At 43.8% G+C, this 16309-nt stretch overlaps 1 long non-coding RNA gene and 1 pseudogene across 1 annotated transcript in view; both read left to right on the top strand.

Moving 5' to 3' along the window:
- The first annotated feature begins 5447 nt into the window (after positions 1 to 5447).
- On the top strand, positions 5448 to 10900 carry LOC140184950 (uncharacterized; annotated as a pseudogene).
- A 4408-nt stretch (positions 10901 to 15308) lies between these two features.
- LOC140185537 (uncharacterized) overlaps positions 15309 to 16309 on the top strand; it is a 64572-nt gene continuing 63571 nt past the window's right edge. Inside the window, exon 1 of the long non-coding RNA XR_011882644.1 lies at positions 15309 to 16058. This is a non-coding gene — a long non-coding RNA (uncharacterized lncRNA). The remainder of the gene's footprint in view (positions 16059 to 16309) is intronic.

The following is a 16309-nucleotide window of genomic DNA, read 5'->3' on the forward strand; positions in this document are numbered from 1 at the left end:
AGTCAGCAGAGGGGCATGTCCAGACAGTTAACCCAGTTACGACATATATATGGTTTACCACACTGGTAAGGATATTTTCAACCTCTCACTGCTACGGGCAGAAGTTCTAACTTGCTTCAAAAAGGCAACAATTATCCCAGTGCCTAAGAAGAATAACGTGGACTGCCTTAATGACTATCACCCGGTAGCACTCACATCGACAGTGATGAAATGCTTTGAGAGGTTGGTTATGACCAGACTGAACTCCTGTCTCAGCAAGGACCTGGACCCGTTGCAATTTGCCTATCTCCACAATTGGTCAACAGCAGACGCAATCTCAATGGCTCTCCACAGGGCTTTAGACCACTGAGAAAACACAAACACCTACTGTATGTCAGGATGCTGTTCATCGACTTTAGCTCAGAATTTAATACCATCATTCCAACAATCCTCAATGAGAAGTTGCAGAACCTGGGCCTCTGTACCTCCCTCTGCAATTGGATCCTCAGCTTCCTAACTGGAAGACCACAGTCTGTGTGTTTTGGGGATAATATCTCCTCCTCACTGACAGTCAACACTGGCGCACCTCAGGGGTGTGTGCTTAGCCCACTGCTCTACTCTCTGTATACACATAACTGTGTTGTCTGGGCACAGCTCAAATACCATCTATAAATTTGCTGACGACACAACCATTGTTGGTAGAATCTCAGGTGGTGACGAGAGGGCATACAGGAGTGAGATATGCCAACTAGTGGAATGGTGCCGCAGCAACAACCTGGCACTCAACGTCAGTAAGACAAAAGAGCTGATTGTGGACTTCAGGAAGGGTAAGATGAAGGAACACATACCAATCCTCATAGAGGGATCAGAAGTGGAGAGAGTGAGTAGTTTCAAGTTCCTGGGTGTCAAGATCTCTGAGGAACGAACCTGGTCCCAACATATTGATGTAGTCATAAAAAAGGCAAGACAGCAGCTATACTTTATTCAGAGTTTGAAGAGATTTGGCATGTCAACAAATACACTCAAAACCCTCTATAACTGTACCGTGGAGAGCATTCTAACAGGCTGCATCACTGTCTGGTATGGGGGGGCTACTGCACAGGACTGAAAGAAGCTGCAGAAGGTTACAAGTCTAGTCAGCTCCATCTTGGGCACTAGCCTACAAAGTACCCAGGACATCTTTAGGGAGTGATCATAAGACCATAAGACAAAGGAGCAGAAGTAGGCCATTCGGCCCATCGAGTCTGCTCTGCCATTTTATCATGAGCTGATCCATTTTATCCTATTTAGTCCCACTGCCCCACCTTCTCACCATAACCTTTGATGCCCTGGCTACTCAGATACCTATCAATCTCTGCCTTAAATACACCCAATGACTTGGTCTCCACTGCTGCCCGTGGCAACAAATTCCATAGATTCACCACCCTCTGACTAAAAATTTTTTTCGCATTTCTGTTCTGAAAGGGCGCTCTTCAATCCTGAAGTCATGCCCTCTCGTACTAGACTCCCACATCATGGGAAACAACTTTGCCACATCCACTCTGTCCATGCCTTTTAACATTCGAAATATTTCTATGAGGTCTCCCCTCATTCTTCTAAGCTCCAAGGAATACAGTCCAAGAGCGGACAAACGTTCCTCATATGTTAACCCTCTCATTCCCGGAATCATTCTAGTGAATCTTCTCTGTACCCTCTCCAACGTCAGCACATCCTTTCTTAAATAGGGAGACCAAAACTGCCCACAGTACTCCAAGTGAGGTCTCACCAGCACCTTATAGAGCCTCAACATCACATCCCTGCTCCTATACTCTATTCCTCTAGAAATGAATGCCAACATTGCATTCGCCTTCTTCACTACTGACTCAACCTGGAGGTTAACTTTAAGGGAATCCTGTACGAGGACTCCCAAGTCCCATTGCATCACAGAACTTTGAATTCTTTCCCCATTTAAATAATAGTCTGCCCATTTATTTTTTCTGCCAAAGTGCATAACCATACACTTTCCAACATTGTACTTCATTTGCCACTTCTTTACCCATTCTTCCAATCTGTCCAAGACTCTCTGCAGACTCTCTGTTTCCTCAGCACTACCAGCCCCTCCATCTATCTTTGTATCATTGGCAAACTTAGCCACAAAGCCATCTATTCCATAATCCAAATCGTTGATGTAGAATGTAAAAAGAAGCAACCCCAACACGGACCCCTGTGGAACACCACTGGTAACCGGCAGCCAACCAGAATGGGATCCCTTTATTCCCACTCTCTGTTTCCTGCCAATCAGCCAATGCTCTATCCACATATGCAACTTTCCTGTAATTCCATGGGCTCTTATCTTGTTAATCTCATGTGTGGCACCTTGTCAAAGGCCTTCTGAAAATCCAAATATACAACATCCACTGCATCTCCCTCATCTAGCCTACTTGTAATTTCCTCAGAAAATTGTAATAGGTTTGTCAGGCAGGATTTTCCTTTACGGAATCCATGCTGAGTTCTGCCCATCTTGTCATCTGCCTCCAAGTACTCTGTAACCTCATCCTTGACAATCGGCTCCAACAACTTCCCAACCACCGATGTCAAGCTAACAGGTCTAATTTCCTTTTTGCTTCTTTGCCCCCTTCTTAAATAGCGGAGTGACATTTGCAATCTTCCAGTTCTCCAGAACCATGCCAGGATCTATTGACTTTTGAAAGTTCATCGCTAATGCCTCTGCAATCTCCACAGCTACTTCCTTCAGAACACGGAGGTGCATTCCATCTGGTCCGGGAGGTTTATCTACCTTTAGACTACTCAGCTTCCTGAGTACTTCCTCTGTCGTAATGGTGACTGCGCACACTTTTCTTCCCTGCCACCCTGGAGTGTCTGGTATACTGCTGATGTCTTCCTCAGTGAAGACTGATGCAAAATACTCGTTCAGTTCCTCCACCATCTCCTTATCTCCCATTACAATTTCTCCAGTGTCATTTTCTATCGGTCCTATACCTACTCTCACCTGTCTTTTACTCTTTATATACTTGAAAAAGCTTTTAGTATCCTCTTTGATATTATTTGCTAGCTTCCTTTCATAGTTCATCTTTTCCCTCTTAATGACCTTCTTAGTTTCCTTTTGTAAGCTTTTAAAAACTTCCCAATCCTCTGTCTTCCCACTAATTTTTGCTTCCTTGTAAGCCCTCTCCTTTGCTTTAACTTTGGCTTTGACTTCTCTTGTCAACCACGGTTGCATCCTTTTTCCATTTGAAAATTTCTTCTTTTTTGGAATATACCTGTCTCGCACCTTCCTCTCTTCTCGCATAAACTCCAGCCACTGCTGCTCTGCCGTCCTTCCCGCCAGTATCCGTTTCCAGTCAACCTTGGCCAGTTCCTCTCTCATGCCATGGTAATTTCCTTTACTCTACTGAAATACCGACACATCAGATTTCAGCTTCTCCTTTTCAAATTTCACAGTGAACTCAATCATGTTATGATCACTGCCTCCTAAGGGTTCCTTCACCTCAATCTCTCTAATCAACTCTGGTTCATTACACAATACCCAATCCAGTACAGCCAATCCCCTAGTGGGCTCAACAACAATTTACTTGTTTATTATTTTTTTTCTCTCTCTGCTAGGTTATGTATTGCATTGAACTGCCGCTGCTAAGTTAACAAACTTCACGTCACATGCCAGTGATAATAAACCTGATTCTGATTCTGATATATGTCATGATATTCAACGTGGAGATTCATTTTCTAGCTGGCATTCACAGCAAATACAAGGAAAGAAAGACTGCGTCCAACAGGACAGATAAATAACTAGTGAAAAAGACACCAAACTATGCAAATACAAAAAGAAAGAAAAAACTGAATAATAATTATTATAATAATAATACTACAGAGGATTCCGGTTAGTTGGGCCACATCAGGACCAGTACGTTATTAGATTTGTTAATTTTATTCTCCTGAAGGTTCTTCCAGGAGTTGAGAATGGCGGGCAGTCTGAAATTCTTATTGTTTATTTTAAAGTACAGACAAACATACAAATACTATGGAAACTAAATAAAGAGCTGAGAAATGAAGCTAAGGTGAATGAAAAACAATCAGAAGCTGAAGATAAAAGAAAAGGAAAGAAGCAAAGATGTCGCTCTGAAAAATCCATCACCATGTGTCATCCATATGACAGAAATCCCTGAGAAAAGAATAAACCAATCAGTGCTGCACAATTACATCACATGGGCAGTGTGCGAATGTTCAGCCAATGAGAAATGAGAAAGGTGATAAACCATTAGTTTAACTGCTGTCAACTTTTAATGCCTGTAAGTAGGGACGACCCACCACAGACTGTGAAAAATACATGTGTTTGTTGAAAAGTACAAATCATTAAAATACAACTTCAGTCTTGGATTAGTTCATCTTATAAAAACACAGTGGTTTCCAACATAATTTTGGCCCAATTAAATGGCTGCCCCAATTCACCAGAGTTTCATGTCAATGGTTAAAAAGGCAAACTACCATTTAACTGAACAACAAATTGTGTATGTAAATGAAATACAGGACAGATTCGAACAGGGGTTTGGGACTCAGGGACGTCTACCTCACCGTGATGTCACAGAGCTGCAGGTAGTGAGGTAATGTTTGCTACAGACAGTGGCTCACACTCTCTCTAAATTCAGCAATCGAAACTCCAAATCGCACATTGTTCAGCATTCAAACTCGACTTACATCAGTCCGAGCCTGTCTTCCAGGTAATTGAGGTAAGGTGAGGGAGATGACGAGAACAGGGGTCAGTGTTGTATCAGAGTGTCATACAAACTCGACTTGAATCTCTCTGAGCCTGCCTTCTAGGTAATTGAAGTAAGGTGAGGGAGATGGCGAGAGGAGGGTGTGGGTGTTGAGTGTTGTATCAGAGTGTCATACAAACTCGACTTGAATCTCTCTGAGCCTGCCTTCTAGGTAATTGAAGTAAGGTGAGGGAGATGGCGAGAGGAGGGTGTGGGTGTTGAGTGTTGTATCAGAGTGTCATACAAACTCGACTTGAATCTCTCTGAGCCTGCCTTCTAGGTAATTGAAGTAAGGTGAGGGAGATGGCGAGAGGAGGGTGTGGGTGTTGAGTGTTGTATCAGAGTGTCATACAAACTCGACTTGAATCACTCTGAGCCTGCCTTCTAGGTAATTGAAGTAAGGTGAGGGAGATGGCGAGAGGAGGGTGTGGGTGTTGAGTGTTGTATCAGAGTGTCATACAAACTCGACTTGAATCACTCTGAGCCTGCCTTCCAGGTATTTGAGGTGAGGTGAGGGAGGTGGCCAGCAGAGGGGGTGGGGAATCAGAGTGTCACACAAACTTGACACAACCTGCCCTCCAGGTAAGTGAGGTAAGCTGAACACCTGAGGAATGGCAACTTAGGTAAGCGTGAGGTGATGCATTTTGGACAGGGTAGGATTTATGGAGTGAACCAGTGAATGGCAGGCCACTGACAAGTGTTGTACAACAGAGGGACATGGATGTTGAAGTGAAGGTGGCCACACAAGATGAAAAGGAGGTGAAGCAGGTGTTTATCATGCTGGCCTTCAGTCAGGGCACTGAGTTTCGAAGTAGCAACATGAAATTGCGTTTTTTCTGTCATTGGTGAGTCTGCATTTGGAGTTTACAGCTTTGGTCACGCTGTTTTTGCAGAAACATTGTCAAGCTGGAGAACGTGCAGAAGAGTTTTACAAGGATGCTATCTGATCCAGGGAGGCTCAGTGGAGGCCTATCAGGTGAGGCTGGATCTTTATTCCCTGGAGCACTGCAGAATGAGGGGTGACCATGAAAATTTATACAATATGAGGAGAATGGATATGGTGGACAGTCACATTTCTGAACCTGCGGTTGCAAAGTATTTTAAATAAAAATTGTGTCTATTGTCTAATGGAAAGGATGGGGAATTAGAAGTCAATAACTCAGTAAATATGGTTTCTTTCTTACTTTCTGTGTTTCGGTAGTAAACTAAACTTGGTGGTTTCTTATCCTCCAAATCTACTGGCTTCACAAACATAATTCAACGCAATGTCATTATATGATTCAGCACAATTCAGAATGACTGTGATCTCTCCACGTTTCGTCAGCCCCTTGCACCTGGACCCCACCCACTTAAGTGTAATGCTAACCACTATGTGACCCTGCCGTCCTATTCACTGGTGTTTCTGTTCTTCATCTCCCCTGATTAATGATCTGGTTTGTCTTCGTCTTTCTAGAACACAATCTCAAGGGATACAAAGACCTGGTTCCTGAATACACTGGCCTGCTTCCTCAGAGAAAGGATGACATTCAAGAAGGCCAGGTGGTAATTACAACAACGCAAAGAAGGAGGAACAAAAACTGGACGTAGAGATACCCCACCCATCACTCCAGACAGCCAAATAATGGACCTCAGTGAAAAGCTTTCCTCAGATGTAGTCAGCAGATCTGCATCAGACAAAAATGGTTCAAAGTTCGATGAAGTTAAGGATGATGAACAACCACCGGAAAGGAACAATTCAACTCAAAGATCCAAGATCTCTGTAATTCAACAAACCCCTCGCATTCTTTCTCCTAGTTCAAAACCTCACCTTCCAACAAACTCCCTCTGCCCATGAATGGACATCCTAGCCATGCCCAGGGCTTGGTCTCCTACCGGATGTATTCACCGAGAGACCACCTCCTGTGTCAATACATGTATACATACAGCACTCTGTCTCCTCACTATACCAGACATGCATTGCCTAAGTATTCACCTGGATTCAATGGCCTTCATCTGCTCGGCAGCCCAGCCACTTTGAACAACCTCAGCCTGTTTGGCAAGATGCCTCCAGTTTGTGGTGGCTGGGATTTCCAAAGCCATGATGAGTCCGACTGTGTTGCCGTCATGCTGCTCCAGAGGAAAGGCAAACGGATCACGTTTCAGAGCAGCCAAAAGACATTCCTATCCCTGCTCCCACCAGAGCCTCCTCGCCCATGGCTCCAGGGGTGGGCCTGAAGGAGATGCCCCTCACCCAGCCGTCATCTTCAGGTACCTCAATAAACTCAGAACCACCAATGCATCTGAAAGCTGACTCATGTGCTCCAGGGAGTGAAGAGGCGATGAATCTGAGCAAACCAAAGACCTCTTCTGCAGATCTCCCTGGTTTTCAGTCACTTCGTTACCCACTGAAAAAACAGAATGGGAAGATCAAATACAAGTGCAACGTGTGTTCGAAGCGCTTTGGTCATCTATCTGACCTTAAAGTACATATCTTTCTACTTGTAGGAACTTGCAGAGGCTTGCACTCTCAGCTGGGGCTACTCTTTGCATTGGGACTCCCATCTGCTTCCTCACTGGTGACAGGGGTGGGACATGCAGAAGCACATAACTACTTGTGTGAAGGGCGTTGTTCCCGCCTTCCCTCCTCCAAGAAAGGGAGTATTTGTGGCAGATACACTTGAATGCCCTCAGAAACTGTGGGGATTTCCGACCGATATTTAAAACAGGTCGACTGATCATTGGTGAAGTAAACTGTCCAAAGTTCATTTGAGGTTTGACAGGATAGAGAGGGATTGATGATTTGGAACAAGAGGGCACTTTCAAAATAAAGGGTTGCTAGTCTGGTGAAATGAGATTTCTTCACCCAGAAAACTGAATTTTTGCACTTTCCTATTGGCTGGGTTTGTGGCGTCTCAGTCACTTACCATATATGTAAGTAGTTGAATAATTGGTGCTTAGCTGTTGGAGAATGAAGGGGAAAGGGGTTAACACCTTTCGGTATTCAAAGGCGACAGCGACCCAGATTCAATTCCTGCCACTGTCTGTAAGGAGTTTGTACGTAACAGCATGGGCTTCCTCTGGGGACTCCAGTTTCCTCGCACAATCCAAAGACACACTGGTCTTTGGTCAGCTAATTGGTCATTGTAAATTGTCCCATGCTCAGGCTAGGATTGAATTGGGGGAATGCTGGGCGGTGCAGCTCAAAAGACTGGAAGACCAACTCCGTTCGGAGGTAAAAGATTGCCATGAAGTTATTGAATGATGTACAGGCACAAAGGGTTGCCGGCTGTTGGCGTAGTGGCATCAGCACTGGACCTCGGAGCGAAGGCTCCCGAGTTCAAATCCAGCCAGCTCCCTTGCACGCATTCCATCTGTGCTGGGATTAACGTCGAGCAAGCAACTCGGCCTCGTAAAAATAAGAAAGCCTGCGAAAAAAACGCTGTCATGATGACGTCCCTATAACTCCACTCTGAGTTAAGGGCTTTCTTCTTTCTTCACAGGTACAAAGGGTAGAAATGCAAGCTCTTGCATTTGTTTATGTTCTCCCATAAATTGTTGTGACCAGGTTGCTGGTAACTCAGAATATAAACGATAAAATACTAAATACTGTTATGTTTTGTAAATTCAAAACATTGAAACGAATTGAAAGGCAAACAAGGGAGCTGGGAGATAACTCGTGTGTTTGCTTTTACTTTAAGCGAGAATCACACGTTTGGTGTGCTGGCATGATGCCAATCATGCCCTTTTACATACAACCCAGAATTAATTATTCAAACAACAAGGGATGCTTAATCAAACAATATAATTCCAGTAGCACACAAGCATTTTCTGAAATAATAAACTCAGAACTGTAACCTGAGGAGAAAGTTGTGGAAATACTCTGAGGGTCAAGCAGAGGAGAGAGAAGCAAAGTTAAGGGTTCAGCTCACTGATGTATCAGAAGAGACAATGGTTACAGACACAGAGGAACGATGGGCAATTGGTCTGTGACCCTGCTCAAACCAAATCAGACAACATGACACAGGATGGGATCTCAGGGTAATCTAAAACACTGAGTTTAATTTGATGCTGAATTATTTGGTGTGTTTCAATAAAACTATGAGTGAAGTTGCTCTATATTTAACCCAACATGCTTGTATAACCAAATCAATGATCTCATCATTATTGGTCAGGATTTGGTGTTGGTACGCTTGTTCAAACAGTTCGCAGATAAATAAAAGTTAGTTTTCAAAAACCTAAAATCTGCGAAAGTGGCCATACACTTTTGTGTTACCTCGAGTCACAGAGCACTACAGAACTGAAAGAAGCTCTTCGGCCTATCTTGTGTGTGTGAGACGTAAAGGAAATTTTAAATGAATGACTGAACTACTATTAAACTGGTGTAGCTATTACTAATGCAACTTTGATGGAACATAGGACCCAGCCTCCAGCAGACTATGATCTAACTCCATTCCTTTCCTTGCAGATGCATTTGAAGATCCACACTGGAGAGAGACCTTTTTCCTGCCACACTTGCAGTAAGACATTCACACAACAGGCCTATCTTCAGAAACATTACCTTGTACATACTGGGGAAAAGCCTCACCAGTGTCAGGTAAGAGAGTGCATGCAAGGAAACTTGGGAAATAAACTGAGGTGATTAAAAGAGAGTCAGCCATGGTTCCTGACATTAATTGTGAAAAGCAGCACAGACAATATTGACACACCCCACAGTTGAATACCATCACTGCTTTCACAGGTGGGGTGACTTTGACAAACCTCTATGGATATGCAGTGGGGAGTATATTGACTGGCTGCATCTCATTCTGGTGTGCAAACACCAATGCCCTTGAACAGAAAATCCCACAGAAAGAAATGGATACAGCCCAGCCCATCACAGATAAAGCCCTTCTAACTATTGAGCACATCGACATGAAACACTGTTGCAGGAAAGCAGCACCATCATCAGGGACACTCCAACTGAAGGGAGAGTGGAAATTTGTCCTTCTGCTTCTGATAGGCTGCCTTGTAGTGATCCAGACAAAACTAGTCAGAGCCTAACTGGCCATACTTATTGAGTCCAGTCTGGCACCAGTGCAGACAGGACCTCTGAATTTTTCCAATGAACTGATCCTGAGATTTTACAAACAGGCTCTGACGGGCCAAGGCCAATGTCATGGGTTCCATCAATTGGAACCTGGGTGCTCAGGCAGAGAGCTCACCTGGCCTTCACACCTGGAATATTTTACAAATTACTGACAAATCTGCATCAAACCCAGAGTTCTCTGGTGTACTATTAGATTGTTCACATGACATGCTTCTTCTGTGCAGAACTGTCTTGGTTGGCACTTCTCACTATGGAGACCAACCAAAGGGCTGGTTCAGTTGAATGAGGCTTCAGATCATAGATGGCATCTGAAGAGCCCGCGGCTCATTCAGGAAAGCAGAACGGATGGGGGTGGCGGTGGTTGTGAGGAAAGGAAAGAATGTTAATGAAATACAGGCCATAACATACAACATTTAGAGAAAAAGTAGAGTAGGATTGCGTAACATAGACATTTGCCTCTGTTTTAACCCACATACCCCATGAGACAGGAATGAAACTCATTTTAATGTGGCACAGTTTTGCTTTTCTTCCAATGCTTGACTTATCTTTCCTTGTTTTGCTCGGGCAGGTGTGTCACAAACATTTCACTGGCACCAGTAACTTGAAGACCCACCTTCGCCTGCACATCGGAGAGCGGCCATACCACTGCAAGCAATGCTCAGCCAAGTTCACCGGGCTCGTTACCCTCAAGTTGCACGTGCGTGTACACAACACCGGAGAGAGGCCACACAAGTGTCACCTCTGCTCCAAGAGCTACAAACACCTATGCAGCCTGAAGAGGCACCAGAAGGGCTGCTGCCCCATGGCACCAGACTCCAAACGGACCAATGAGGATCATCCCAAGATCGACGATGAAATCGACATGAATGAAGAGGCAGAAAGATTGGACAAGGTTGCCCCAGTAACAGAGAAGGAGGAGGTAACCGAGGAAATTCCAATGCCTGGCCTTGATAAAGACCACAAAGAGGATCAATTCAGGGCAGAATACCACAAGAACAATGGAGGCAACCATCCATCCTCCTCCCTCCATGACAGGGACAAGACTTCCAACCACGATCCAGCAACCCTGGGACCCATCAGGGTCAAGCAAGAAGCCAGTCTATAATTGTACAATGATCATTATCATGTGTGGGACTCACATCGGATATGAGTTTGTTCTTCTTAGGTCCAGCTCTTATTTATTAAGAAACACAACATTCTCTTTTTTCAATAAAGTTCACAAAGGACAAAATCTTGACTGATATCTGCAGTGTCTGATGAGAAAATAGTTTAATTATTTAAAATTTCTTCTTGTCAATGGACATGATAAAGACCGATAGTTGTTAATGCTTGGCATCCGTGTCAGTGACGTTGTATTTTTCAGATTCTGCATGTTGATTGTGCAAAATTATGCAGAAACAATAGGTGTGATGTAGTGTTAGTGTGTTGGTGAGATCAAATGTTATATAAAGACAGGCAATTGAATCCAACCAGAAACTTATACGCATAAATTCCCAGAAGTTGAACTCTGGCTAGGAAGGGGACCTTTGGCAGTTAGGAATGAGGAGGATAACGATGAATTTCTGGGTCAGGGGTCTCAGGGTTTACGATATAGTACTGTGCAGAAGTCTTAGGCACATATATACAGCAAGGGGGCACAAGACTATTCGTACAGTGCTGTATTTGACCACATGGAACAGAAAGTGAGGTTATAGATCTGGCGGGAACAAAGAATGTTGGGAATGGCGAAGGTGAAACACTGTGGGAGGGATGTGAGACAGGTGGCAGAGACGGAGTGCCAGGGCTGACGGCTGCAGGTGGTGTGGGTGCAGACACACCCAGCCCTGTGACATGGGGAAGGTGATTTGATTCCAAACAATTACAGAATATCTCTCTGGTGTTTCCCACTCCCTCCTCTCTCCCTTCCCCTTTTCCCAACCATGATTCCCCTCTCCCTGTCCCCTTCCCACTCTCTGTCCAAGATAGAGACCCATATCAGAATCAGGTTTTTCATCACTCACACGTCATGAAATTTGCTCAATTTGCAGCAGTAGTAGTACAATACAATATATAAAATTACTGCAGTACTATGCAAAATTCAGGCACCCTAGCTATATTTTTGTGCTCAAAACTTTTGCACAGTACATTATATGTTCAGAACGTGGTTGGATGGAATGGTGGACAAGTCTTTGTTCAGGAAGAGTTAAGATGGCACTCCTTTACTCTGCAGTCCTGGAGAAGAGGCTCCTTTCAATTTGTATTTACCTGAAACACCTTCCATCTTCCCTTTTGACTGGGTGTAATTCAGGGATAAAGAGTAAAATAAAGATGAACCTTCCTCAACTTTGAAACTTTTTGCCCCATTGCTGGTCGACCATGCTGCCCCTCCCCAACTTTAATAATCAAGCTCTTTCAGTTGACTGGAATTGAAGTGAACGTTCCTCTCAGCATCCAATTTCCAGTCAGAGCTACTAAATCAATCTGCCCTTGTGTAACGGATATTTAACACTGTTAAAATTAGTTGATTCAGGACCAGACGACACACTACGGAGGGTGCACTGGAGAGGCAGTGGCCATTTTGCCACTGGCATTTACAGCAGCACTGAAGGTCCTCCATCTCTTGTGGCATTCAGGGCTTCCTTCATCAGTCGCTTCCTTTTGGTTTTCCCGGCTGTTGTCCTCTTGGAGGTCTTTGCACTGGAATAAGTAATCTATTGTTCGGGCCAACAGTCTCTGTCGTGTTCAAACAGCAAGTGTGTACTGGAGTCAGTTGTCACTTACTGAATTGAATTGAATCGAATTGGATTACTTTATTTCTTACATCCGTCACGTACATGAGGAGTAAACATCTTTACATTACGTCTCCGTCTAAATGTGCAATGTGATTACTGTGATGAGAACTAGCAACAAACTGCTCAGGGAAAAACTATTTCTGAAAATAAAAAAAAATAGATAGTAAGACTTCGTATGAGTAAATGGGGAAAAACAGTGACGTGTGGAAGCTTTCCAACAGCATGAGATAGTCACACACTGGGACAGAAAAATGGAGAGATGACATTTCGTGGTTGAAACTGTTACTTTGTGAACATGATTAACCTTTTGTTGTTTGCACCAAATTTGATTTGAACATTTTGGAGTGGAATTGTCTGAAAAGCCCAGTTCACTGCTTTGTGGAAGCCACTAGCGTCGCTAACTTGTGCCACAATTGGCCCAATTAAACTGAATGGTCACTTATGACTCGATTTGCCTTTTCTTTCAAAAAGCAAAGAGAAACAGCAAGAGTACTGTGGCTTTCCTTGTAAAATGACTTGGTCAGTTTCGGAGAGTGGGCAAAGAAATGGCAGGTGAGATACAATGTTGAGAAATGTACGGTTGTACATTTTGGAAGAAGAAATAATCAGGCAGATTATTATTTAGATGGGGAGAAAATTCAGAAATCGGAAGTGCAAAGGGACTTGGGGGTCCTCGTGCAGGATACCCTGAAGGTTAACCACCAGGTTGGATCGGCAGTAAAGAAAGCGAATGCTGTGTTGGCATTCATTTCAAGAGGAATAGTGTCTAAGAGTACGGAGGTGTTGATGAGGCTCTATGGGGCACTGGTGAGACCTCATTTGGAATACTGTGTGCAGTTTTGGGCCCCCTATCTTAGAATGGATGTACTGATGTTGGAGAGAGTTCAGAAAAGATTTACGAGGATGATTCCTGGAATGCAGGGGCTAACATATGAGGAGTGTTTGTTGGCTCTTGGACTGTATTCATTAGAGTATAGAAGAATGAGAGCGGATCGCATAGAAACAGTTTGAATGTTGAAAGGGTTGGACAGAGTAGCTGTGGAAAGGCTGTTTCCCTTGGTGGGTGAGTCCAGGACAAGAGGCCACAGTCTTAGAATTAGAGGGTACCCATTTAAAACAGAGATGAGGAGAAACTGTTTTCACCAGAGGGTCATGGATTTATGGAATTCGTTGCCACATACAGCTGTGGAGGCCCGATCATTGAGGGTGTTTAAGGAGGAGATTGATAGGTATCTAATCAGTCAGGGTATCAAGGGATATGGGGAAAAAGCCGGAAATTGGAACTGGATGGGAGAATAGTTTAGCTCTTGATGGAGTGGCAGAGCAGACTCGATGGGCCGAATGGCCTACTTCTGCTCCTTTGTCTTGTGATCTTGTGAAAATATTCTAAAATCTCCATTGTCCCCATGGTTACCACTGACTCCAAGGCTATTAAGATTTTAACTTTAACTTTCCCTATTTCAGAGGTATCCATGGTTACTGGAGTTTTTGTAACCACTGTCGAAAGCTATACTGAATTCCATAGTTTTAATTAAAGACCCCTGGGTTCACTGTTTCTACACTAAAAATGCAAACCCCTTTTCCTCTCTTGAATTACTCTTCCTTTTGTGGTATTTCTTCATTCGAGGTGCAGTGCCTTCATTTAAATATTTCCCAGCATTCCAAGAGCCTGTGGAATGTGCTGCCCCACGAGTTATAGCTAAGCCGAACACGTAGGTGCATTGACTCACTGGACCCATTTCCATATCAACTACTGCATCAAGGTCAAGATCGAGTCTTGAATGGTCTCAGTGAAAAGGTACTGGGAAAAAACTATGCAGATTCTCAGGATGGCCAATTTGTACAAAGGAGAGGTGAAGCTGAAAAACCCCAAAATATGAAGTGAGGCTCATTCAGTTTCACCATGAACACACCAAACACGTGTACGCACACGGACAGTTTTTCCCCGCACACTGAAGTTCTCACTTACAGGAATCTTGCTTCACACTTGTACTTTTTGCTCACACTCATCCACGTGCACTGATGTTCGCTCTCTCGAGTGTGCTTCCTCACAGCTTCTCACAATCACTTCTATTCATGACTTGCACTCACTGGGAGACAAACTGTAATCTTTGCTGTTGTGAATACAGTCTCTCACATTGGCACCCATATCTCACAATCAATATTCTCTCTCTCTCACACATACACACACGTGCGTGTGCACATTTGGACAAATGTGAGAAGAGGTTCCCACCCTGGGGTTCACGGATCCCTTGCTTAATTGTGTTGGTCCATGGCATAAAAGAGATTGCAAACTCTGACATTTGGGTCTGTAAAGAGGATATTGGTTGATAGAAAAAGGTACAGTTAGAAAAGATTGAAAACTGTCCACTTATTGAAACAACATTACTTTTATTTCAATCCAGCAGCTGATATGTCTGTTTTTGGAAAGATTCTTTAAAAGTAATGCCATCAGCACAAAGGAAACCAACAAGATCTCATATGATGGCTAGGGATTGTGATGAGCAGAATTCAGATTATAATGGAATAATATGGTCACAGTTTATCTTTTGCTTTACAAAACATTTCTTGTGGATATTTTCTGTCCAGCTGCATGCTCTGTTTCTATTGCAAGTTAGAGCATCTGCAATCCATTTCATTTGAAAGCACTTATGCGAGGAGCACCGCCTTCCCGCCATTACCAGTCACGTGTGCGTGCCTCACAATCTCTCTCCCGCCACTCTCGCATTGGTTTTGGCAAGGTGTGGATGTGCGATCTTGGACTTCTGTTGGTTTTACCTACGGGGCAGTGATTCTGTGCTTGAAATATTTAATTATGCTTCCTAAGCGTCCGATGTCATGTCTTGGGCCGTCAGCCGAGTGGCAGAGAACCGCATTAACACTTGAAAGTTAGTTGGAAATTATAAACAGTGCGGCATCTCCTGCCGGGAACAGAATCCTGCCTTTAAAGTGCTTTTGTTGCTTGACAATGCGCCAGCCCATCCTAGACATTTGGACAGCATTCAATTCATCCGAACATAACAGTGCGTTTTCCGCCGCCAAACACAACATCGCTGATTCAACCACTCGACCGGTGTGATCCACATTCGATGCGTACGTATTTTTTTACGACGAACTATCTCTCAGACGCTGCAAGCAACAGACGATTTTGAAAATCCTGGGAGTTTACTGACGGTGAGGGAATAGTGGAAGTCGGAACACAAATGGCGGTGGACATGAACACAAGTTTAGAATGGAGTCAGCATTTCAGTCGTTCCCTGTCGTCAACCCTTCTTTCCTACAAGCAAATTAATGCTGAAAAACAAAATGCTGCCAAGCAAACAACCCTCACCACTTTATGCAAATCGCTGAAATCTTTCTGCTGAGTTCTGTGCGTCTTCTTTCACCCCTTGCTGTGCTTGATATTATCCTGGCGACCGCAACCAACCACCTTATCCATATAAAGCTGCCCGACACCACAACAACCCGGAGCGAACACACCTGCCACTGTTGGTGAGTACTGTACACCAAAGGATGTTAACTTTCTGTGATTTATTACATTGAATATTACCTTAATTAAATATAATGCAAATGTTGTCTTGTAGTTCTGCTTTTGTGTCGTATTGGTATAAAAATGTGAATAAGTTACAGATGAAACCTATTTAGGAAGCCCTCTGGAACGCATCCCTATTTCTCCTTTTAAATAATTATTCACATTATGCGTCAACTTCGGGGAACGTATCCCTTGCATATAACGAGGATAG

This window comes from Mobula birostris, chromosome 20, assembly GCF_030028105.1.
Source record: "Mobula birostris isolate sMobBir1 chromosome 20, sMobBir1.hap1, whole genome shotgun sequence".
Classification (NCBI taxonomy): Eukaryota; Metazoa; Chordata; class Chondrichthyes; order Myliobatiformes; family Myliobatidae; genus Mobula; species Mobula birostris.